Genomic DNA, 10,526 nt, shown 5'->3' on the forward strand with positions numbered 1-10,526 from the left:
AATGCAAAGTTGAAATTGCTTTCATTAATCAAATTAAATCTCCATATTAACTACATAAGCTAAATGTCATGCGATCTACTAAATTAATATAGAAAAAGCATTTGGTAAAATTCAACATCGATTCATAATCTTTAAAAGGTAAACTCTAGCAAATTATGGATAAAAGAACTTTTATTTGATAATGAGTAGCAGCATAAAACAAAGATTCTTGAATTTTATAGTGAAAGCATTGAGCACTTTCTCCCAGAAATCAAAAGACAATCAAGGATGCCCTCAATTTACACTTGTATAATAAGCATAATAAAAATCTTAGTTGTGGCAAAGAAAAAGAAGATTAAACAATGAAGAATGATTGTAATACTCACATGTTATTAGTATTTATGTGAATTTGAAGTTACTGGAACAGTGTCAAAATGTATGAAGGGAGGGGCTGGTGCTTTGGCCCAGTGGGTTAACACCCTGGCCTGAAGCACCGGCATCCCATATGGGCGCCAGTTCAAATCCCGGCTGCTCCACTTCCTATCCAGCTCTCTGCTATGGCCTGGGAAAGCAGTAGAAGATGGCCCAAGCCCTAGGGCCCCTGCACCCACGTGGTAGACCAGGAAGAGGCTCCTGGCTCCTGGCTTTGGATTGGCACAGCTCTGGCCATTGTGGCCATCTGGAGAGTGAACCATCAGATGGAAGAGCGCTCTCTCTCTCTCTCTCTCTCTGCCTCTACTCTCTCTGTGTAACTCTGACTTTCAAATAAATAAATAAATCTTTAAAAAATGTATGAAGGGAATTGTATGCATGCATATATAACCTTAGCAACAACATCTAGATATTTCAAAGGCACTGGAATATATCCTATGAAAGACTGCCACATAAGGCATTAGAAAATATGAAGACAGGTTAAAGAAGATCCAAATAAGTGGAAGTATGTACCCCTTAAGAATTTAATAAACAATTATCTAAAATGCTATTGCTCTCTAAATTGACTTTTGTATTCAGTATAATGCCAATGAAAATACCAGCAGATTTGTAAAAAAAGTTAGGTGAACTGATACAGTTTTGAAAATGCAAAGAGTATATTTCCAAGCCAATATAGCCTTAAGGAATGTAATAAGGTGATAGACTTTATATTAATCAATAATAATTACGAGAATATTTTGACTAAGAAAAACAAATACATTAATAGAATAACCAAAACACATCACAAATATATAAAATATAGACATGATAAAGGTGACACTGTAATTTAGTGGGGAAAGATTGTTTCAAAGAGGGGCAGTGCCAACAGGTTGCTCATGTGGAAAAAAGAGCTTGACCCATTGTAATATCATATACAAAGTCACAATCACCAGTGCATTGCAGCTCTAAATGTATAAGGAAAATCATGAAAAATTTTAGAGAATATGGAGTAACCTTTAATGCGTGGCATGAAGAAGCATTTAAAAAAAACTCTCAAAGTACTAAAAATAAAAATATTGATGATTCCAACTACATAATCATGAATCAAAAGTCATCATTCAAAGAGAGAAGATGATATGTGGGAAAATATTTGCAACCTATTTAATCTAAAAAAGGTTCATACTCAGGCTATAGAAAAAAAAACACAAATCAATAGGAACAAGACAGAATCCAAAAAAAAAAAAATGCAAGAAGCTTGAACAGGCACCTCAAGAAACACAATTTTGCGGTTGGTATATTGACCTTGCAAGTTAACACAAATTCCATGTGAGTGCTGGCTGCTCCATTTCCACTTCAGCTCCTTGCTAACGTGTCTGGGAAATCAGAGGAAGATGGCCCAAGTATGTGGAACCCCTCCATCTTATGTAAAGTCCAGATTGAACTTCATGTTCCTGGCTTTGGCCTGGTCCAGCTCCAGGTGATACAATCATTTGGGGAGTAAAAACAGCAGATGGAAGATATCTCTTGTCTCTCTCCCTCTAACTGTGCTTTTCAAATGCAAAATTATTTTTTAAAGACACAGAATTTCAAATTAACCAACAAAAACATGGAAAGATGTACCTCCTCATTAATCTTTGGGAGAAAATCAAATCAATGCAGCAATATATGACACTGTACAGAATAACCACATAGAGTGACAATTCCAACTTGCCATAAGAATCTGAAACAATAGGATCTCTCATACAATGCTGGTCAAACTAAAATTTAGTACACTGGAAAAACTATTTGTTATTGATTTTGGAAAGTAAATATTTTTGTGATTTTGAAGTTCCATTTCAGTTGTAACATATATGATGTTCATATGCAGTAAGGCATGCCCAAAATGTTTACAGTGTAGCTCAAATCTGAGTGTAATGCAAACAACCATCTAGATTAGAATGGATAAACTTTTGTGATATAATTATTCAGTGCAACTGTTGGAACAAAAAGCATGAACTAGAGATACACGTAGATATTTTCTGGAAGCATATGCTGATTAAAAGATCCAAACACAAAATAAATATGTTTAAAGAATGCATTAATTCAAAGGAACAAATGCACGTATATGTTTCAGGTAAAACTGTTTTCCAATATGGGTATATGTGGGTTAATAGAACAGAATTTGCTGGGGCTGGTGTTGTGGTATAGCAGATAAAGACATAGGCAGCAATGTCAGCATCCCATATGGGTGCCAGTTTGTACCCTAGCTGCTCCACTTCTGATCCAGCTCCCTACTAATGGCCTGAGAAAAGTAGTGGAAGTGTTTGGCCCCTGCCACCCATGTTGTAGACCCAGATGAAGCTCCTGGCTCCTGGCTGTGTCCTGGCCCGGTGCTGGCCATTGTGGCCTTGTGGGGAGTGAAACGGGAGATAGAAGATATCCATCTCTCCATCTCTCTCTGTAACTCTGACTTTCAAAATAAATCTTCAAAAATTTTATCTGTAAAGTTGTTATACTTATCAAAATGCCCTACATATAACATGCTATAGAAAACCTTGTTATTGATCGGACAAATGTTTTAGGGAGTGATTTCTATTAAGCTAGTTGGTCCAGATTTGCTATATGTACCTAAGCATTTTTGCATTTGGAGTAGATAAAGTCAAATAAAAAGGAATAGAAGGGGAGAGAATAAAAAGCAGTACCCTGCTACAAAGTGTGTGGCATTATTGCTATTGAGAAAAAGGATTGTCATTTGGAAAGAGTTTCTGTATGCTAGCCAACTCAGAAACCATGATGTGGTTAGGAAAACTGCATTGTTTTCTTAGAAATGAAATCATTAGGTTATAAAAAAAAAAACTACAAAAAGCTTGTGTGAACACAGAAATCAGAGAGAATGGCTGAATAAACCTGGGAACTATTGTTCCAAATTCTTTTTTTTTTTGTTATACCAAAATGTATCTTTATTTATTGACAAATAATAATTGTACATATTTATGGGGTACAATGTAATATTTTGATACATGCATACATTTTAATGATCATAGTAAAATAATTAGCAACCATTGCTTCATATATTCAAGGTTTCTTTGAGTATGAACATTCAGAATTCCTTTCTTCTAGCTGTTTAGAAAATTACAGTATGTTATTATTAACTATTATTATCCTACTGTGCAATAGAATACCAACAGGATTTTTTTTTAACTTTTATTTAATGAATATAAATTTCCAAAGTACAATTTATGGATTACAATGGCTTCCCCCACATACCGTCCCTCCCACCCACTACCCTCCCCTTTCCCACTCCCTCTCCCCTTCCATTCACATCAAGATTCATTTTCGATTATCTTAATATACAGAAGATCAGCTTAGTATACATTAAGTAAGGATTTCAACAGTTTGCTCCCACACAGAAACATAAAGTGAAAAATAATAGATGATTTTTTTTAAGTGATGATGAAATCAGATCAGACCTATTGCCATGTTTAATCCCAGTGAGAGTCAAGTTGGGAGTTGATAATTTCTTTTTTTTTTTTTTTTTTACAGAGGATCAGTTTAGTATACATTAAGTAAAGATTTCAACAGTTTGCACCCCCATAGAAACACAAAGTGAAATATATTGTTTGAGTACTCGTTATAGCATTAAATCTCAATGTACAGCACATTAAGGACAGAGATCCTACATGAGGAGTAAGTGCACAGTGACTCCTGTTGTTGACTTTACCAATTGACACTCCTGTCTATGGCATCAGTAGTCTCCCTATGCTCCAGTCATGAGTTTCCAAGGCTATGGAAGCCCTCTGAGTTCTCCGATTCTTATCTTGTTTAGACAAGGTCATAGTCAAAGTGGAGGTTCTCTCCTCCCTTCAGAGAAAGGTACCTCCTTCTTTGAAGACCTGTTCTTTCCACTGGGATCTCACTCGCAGAGATCTTTTGCCAGAGAGTCTTGGCTTTCCATGCCTGAAATACTCTCATGGGCTTTTTATTGTTCCAAATTCTGATGATGATTCACTTCCGTTGAAGCATGTCATTAAGCTCAACACTCCCGAATAAAACATAGGCATTACTCTGAAATATCAGATCCATATGGCTGGTTGGTACTCCATATCACTGAGAAATACTTGAAAGATGTTGTCACTTCCTTTCTTTACGACTTTACACAAGTTGAGTAGAACTTTTAGAAAAACATCCCAGCCTTTTCTCTCCTGGTCAAACTTTTTTAGGATATTACTCTCTGGAGTGTTTTGCTATAACACTAACCAACATGTGGGCAAATCTACCCAGGTAATGATTGTACTATTCTCTTGCTACAGAGAAAACTGAATTCAAAATGCTAAAGAAAATCAATATACTGAAATCCAGGTAAAGAACTCATAATTTGTTCCTTGGAATATGAAAGTTGAAACAACACCAAAACTCTGCTTAAACTTGAAACCAAGCTGAATTCTGCAATACAGAATAGGATCAATCTGGATAAGTGAACAAGTTTATTCTTTTTAAGAAAAAAACTGTAACACACACACATACAGTGTGAACTAATATTTGAACATTAATTTTAACACCACAGGGACTTTTAGAGTGAATTCTTGTGATTAGTTATCATGGAACTAATAGGTAAAATCCTAAATGTACAGTCTCATGTTGTACTCTCTTCCCCCTGAGGAGACAAATTTATGATATAGCAGCATAAACTCAGCCACATATATTAAAGACTGTTTTGATGGCAAAGGTCAACAAATTCAAAAATTGACTTATTCAGAAAAGAATGTGTGGAGTCTGCTTCTGTGTAGGTATTGAATAATAAGACTCACCTCTCTGGTATCTCTTTTATGCGTTTCCAGCTGAAACCAACAGGATAAATCAGCTACATTTTGAAGGATCTTTGCCGTCATATAATCCTTTAAGATTGATTCAATATATTTTAGGAAACATCATTCAAAGTTCAGAAGGCAGAAGCATAGGGAGCATTGCCATGAATACAGATCACTTCTGCAATATTTACAGATGTGGGTAGATGGAGGATATTGAGATCTTGCTTTCTTAACATTGGTTAGTCTCTGATGAAGAAGAACATAAAATCCCAAATATATTAAACTCTCTGATGATTATATTATATGAAACAAAGTCTAGCATAATAATGAAATAATTTTGGTACATCTAATTTGGTACCAGTGTAACTTTGTAAAAACAAAAATCCCACTTCTTTTATCTTTTATAGACAAAGGCATATCATTGTTGGTATCCCCAAAATATCATTTAATTTGATTTCTTTAATTTCCAGATACTCAAGTTCTTATCAGGAGAGAATTTGATGAAAGGAGAAACCTCTAAAAAGATTTTTTGTGGTTGAGATTAAATTATAGCTCACATTTTTCTAGGTTTAACATTCTCATCCTGAAGGTTACCCACAAACATTTTTGGTTTTATCTCTATATTGTCCTAGGTCTAAATTGTTAATGACACAGTGACAGGAATTTTGAAGCCTACATTGTGATATGTTTTCCATGATTTTCAATTATCTGTTCTTTATCTTAAATCATACTTTTTATGATACGTAGCATTTTTATTTTTATTTCACTTATGTAAACATCATGAAAAGCATGATGAATGTATATAACATCAGAATATTAATATTTCAAATGAACCATGAATTTGGGAAGTGCTGATAATTTTACATATGGAATAAATTCAAACTGGCTTTGCTTTTGTTAATGAAAGCTTAGAGAACCTTGATGTGTCAAAAATAAAATATTTAGAACAATCAGGTGCTGAGGTATTGATTGCACCAGCAGAATCACATCAGACACATTGGATGAAGAAATTCACACAGGCTGTTTGTACTCATTTGGAAATGAAAGCAGCTATCACACTGTGCTTATTTTTACCAGTTTTGTTCACCAGATGTTTCAGCATTATGTCATTGTACACAGCACTGAATTCTTTTAGCAGTATCCTCTGTAGTCTGGGTATGCTTGTAATTTGTAGTGTCCTATAGGTGGTGAAATAATTACCCCTCTCCCCAAAACGGATAGCCCCATCTTCAAATCTGACTACTAGGATAATAGATATTGTGGAAGACTATGGGAAGCAGCATTCATTTAGCAAATATTAAAGAATACTGTTTGTTGTTAAACTTTTAAAAATGCACCTCTCAACAAGCAAAAGAAGACTGACATATAATGAAAAGTTTAGCAAATAAGAATGTTAACATTAACAGATGCTCTGAAATCTATTTATGTAGTAGGAACAACAAAAATTTTAATGTCTTACTAGGCTGCTTAATGTGTCATAGTTGAAGATTTGTTTGATTATATAATCTCTAGATTTCACACTTGCCTTTTACCTGTGTATATCAACTTCATACCTTCAATCCAATGTGACCCTTTGCAACTTGATGCCTGTCTCAGCTGCCAAGAAGTCAAGGCAGTCCAACCACACTGGCAGGAGCTTCCCATCCATCTCACTACCCTTCTCCCATTGCAGGGATCCCCTCTCCACATTGCCTGCATTTTACTGACCTTTGGATTTACTCTGATTTTGTTTTTTTCTAGACTTGAAACAAGTATTCTCGGGATGGAGATTGAGTGGCATCCCTGTTTCTTCTCTCCTAGCTCTTTGGGTGAGATACTCAGTTCTAGCTCATTGTTTTGACCTGACACTGGCTCCATGTCAGGATCTGTCTGCATGATGATCTACCTGCATGATGACAAAGTCCTCAGTTGTTAGATGCTTAAACATTACAGCTAGCAAATAGTGCCTTTTCAAATTTCTGCCAGAATTCTTAGAAAGACCCTCTAGCTTCTTAATTAAATGGTAGAGTAAGCAATTAGGAACACTCTCAAAGTTAAATGACCCTCCATATTTCAAAGGGCTGGGGGAATTTGCCAAGGGATTGACCCTACCACTTTAACATTTCTGATTTTAAATTCAGGGAAGTAACTGCAGACTAGAAACCTGGGAAAAGAGATAGCTTTGTTTTTCCAATGAAGCATTTCTTTTCAAGCTTTAATTAAAACAGATGCCTTGTGTGAAGATTCTTTTATTTACATGGAACACATCGTGAAAATGAAGGCTTTAGCTCCCTGAAAAGCCTTTCCTGACCAGGAAAATGAGGCCAGGCTAACCCAACTTCACTTAAGTCCTTTGAAATTTTCAAACATTTCAAGTGCTCTTCAGAATGCCTTTCATGCCAAGCTCTAGGTACAGGTCTGCACAAAGCCAAATGAGCTGCAGGGGAAGTCTAGCCGATGATCACTGACCAATCCTTGATTTTCATTCTTGAGTCTGTCCAGATTCTTCTTTGGGAAGTGGATTAATGTTTGCAGAAGCCACTCAAGATAAGTCTCAGAAGCCATGGAGCTGACTTGTGAGTGTTCATCTCGTAGATCCTCTTAGAGGGTTTGTTGCATTGTGCCCCATGCAATGTTTAACTCTGAAAACTCGTACAGTTCCATTTTCAAGACAAGCTAGGGTGTGTGAAGATTTACTTGAAATGGATTTTAAGGCTTGTATTGTCTCTTACAAGTTGATAGATGGATGAGTTTTTTACTCTAGGAAGTATCTCTTCAATCTTAAGTAGATGATAGGAAAGGCACCTGTTTTCCTTTCTAAGCTTTCTTTTACTCCAGTTCTCTCCAGTTTCACTTTCTGTCAAGCCTATTTCTTCTGACTCAAGTCTCCAAATGAAGCATTGTTATTTTTCTTGTTGACTCCAATCATGTTAGCATACCACCAGTTACAATGCAAGAGCTTTGAAAAGTAGGTTCTCTCTTTTACTTTACACATACAGTATAAAGTTTTACATAGAATGAATACCAGCGTTTTTGCTCAAAGATTTATAGATCTACCTTTTCAATCTGAAGTGATATAGCAGTCTCAGGAAATGTTAGTGCTTGTTTCCCATATTGCTTTTCTGACAGAACATGCATTAAACAGGGTGTTCTCTGCACTTTAATTGAAAGCGGGTATTACAGATCACCCTCAGAAGACTCTAAGTATGCGTAAGTGCATACACAGTTGGTAAGAATTCTCCCTTTCCTATTGAACTTCAAAGAATGATTTCAGTTTCTTTTGGTTGGAAAAAAAAAAAAAACAGACAATATCCCTGAATGCAGCATGGTGAATGCTCCATAAATGGTAAATATCAGTCATAATCTGCTTGATTTTAAAAATATTTTTGATCTTTATGATATTAAACATAAAAATGCCCTTGGGGTTTTCCAAAATATTCAGTGTCAAATTGTGTTTAAAAAGAAGACTGACAGTCATAAGCATTTTAAATACATGAAAAATAAGTAGTTTGATGATGGCAACTATCACCAACACTGTGGCAAGTTATAATGCTAGGTAAGAAGGGAGTTACCTACAACTTGTAGGAAGACAGCGACTCAAGAATTCTCTGGAAATCATTTATTTATGGAGGCAGTGTATGCTGATAGATAAGGAAAATTGATGGTTCTGCTATCCTTGTAAAAATCTGAATTGTTAATTTTAAGTTGTGGATGTTATCCGGTTTCTGAGACATTTTTACTTCTGAATTGGAAATTATTAAATTCTGAATTGGAAATTATTAAAATTCAAAACTTTATTCAATTGAAACAGAAATATAAAACTTTCCCTGGTATTTAACAAAGATAACTGACATTCTGTATTAGGTACTTCAGATATTCCAAGATAAAATATTCAGGTTTGACTTGAATAATTTAGAAGCACTCTGACTAACTAGAAATGTAGTTTATAGGGACATCTATAAAAATATTTGTACAAGATATATATGATAACATTGTACTGTTCCCATAAACTCATAGAATAATGAACTGCAATGACTGCTTCTTACATTAAAAAAAGCCTAATACTAAGTCCCAGTACCCTAGTACTGCCTTTAATTAGAATCCATTTATACCTACTACACTCCAAATTTTCCTTATTTGACTTCCAAGTCAGCGCCTTTTGGTTTTGTTCCTACTCAAGATCCTGTTATTTGCAAGATGAAGATTGGCCACAAAAAGCAAGCAAGTCCCTCCTTTTCATCAAGCAAACCTGCCCGGGAGGCTTTTCACACCCAAAACTCCCACTTTTGTTGCCCAGGACAACCATCAGCCAATGACTTACTGACAGGAGAGTACCTCATCATTATGCTCTTTTCTCCAGCCAGAGAACAGCTGGGTTCTTCGTTTGGTTCAGTCTGCATTCCAGGATGAAGCCAATCTCCAGCTGGAACCACATCCACCCCTGCTTGTCTCGATTCCTTCCCTGTCACAGCTTCATTCATGCTCTTCTGCATGGGAACTTTCCCTTGATATGTTACTCTCACAGACTTCTCACATCAGGCTCTCCTTCTAGAGCATCATGTCTGTGAAAAAGTATCATGACTGTAAAATAGTTCAGAATTAGAAAATTAGCATTTTATGGGTTGTTAGATAAAGTTAAAATTCAAAGCAAAACCATAGCTTGGAAACAAACAATTCCAAACAATATTCAGTTGTTCACTCTCAGTGTCAGTGGGATAACTGATATTTGACTTTGGTCCTTTGACCACAGACAGTGGAGCACAGTGATGCTTGAGGGAAGGGAAACCTGCAAATTACCTCTCATGTTTCTCCTGGCTTTTTCCGTGGGGATCCCTCTGACAGTACAGCGTGGAGGTAAAACCTGAAAGGAAAGTGATAGTTCTACTGAGCAGAGGAGACACAGACCCAAATGTGAAGCCAGTGAAGAGACTGTGGCTCAGGGTAGGAGAGGAAAGGCCACTGAGCAGAGGAGGGCATTGGCTGTCTGTGAGAGGTTTCCCTTCAGGTGTTGGGCCATGGGCTGGCCCGTGAACACACAGAGAACAACTCAGTAAGAACAAGTAGAGCTTGCCTGCTGTGGATGGAGGCAGCTTGGAGATACAAGAAGCTCTGCAGTGCAAGATCTGGTCAAGCTCCAATGCAGCCATAGGGAAAAGAATTGCTAAGGACCTAAACCATCCAGCTGAGAAACCATAACAATCAGACCTTGGGAATCAGGATTATGCCATAATGGTATGATCTAAGACTAAGGATAAGACAAAATCCAACCCACCAACCAGCAAAAAGCTAAGCCTTTGACAAAATCAAGAGGAGCCATCAATAATCAAATAGCTTCCTGTAACTAAACATGGCGACCTTTGAAGAAAGTGT

General features: G+C 36.3%; 1 protein-coding gene across 1 annotated transcript in view; it reads left to right on the top strand.

The window, feature by feature from the left end:
- The window catches only part of LOC138848879 (uncharacterized), a 65,490-nt gene extending 56,186 nt beyond the window's left edge, over positions 1-9,304 (top strand). The window contains exon 5 of the mRNA XM_070069886.1: positions 4,680-9,304. The gene's annotated coding sequence lies outside the window, so the exon portion shown is untranslated. The remainder of the gene's footprint in view (positions 1-4,679) is intronic.
- Positions 9,305-10,526: the final 1,222 nt, after the last annotated feature.

The sequence above is a fragment of the Oryctolagus cuniculus genome, chromosome 3 (genome assembly GCF_964237555.1).
Source record: "Oryctolagus cuniculus chromosome 3, mOryCun1.1, whole genome shotgun sequence".
In the NCBI taxonomy this organism is placed as follows: Eukaryota; Metazoa; Chordata; class Mammalia; order Lagomorpha; family Leporidae; genus Oryctolagus; species Oryctolagus cuniculus.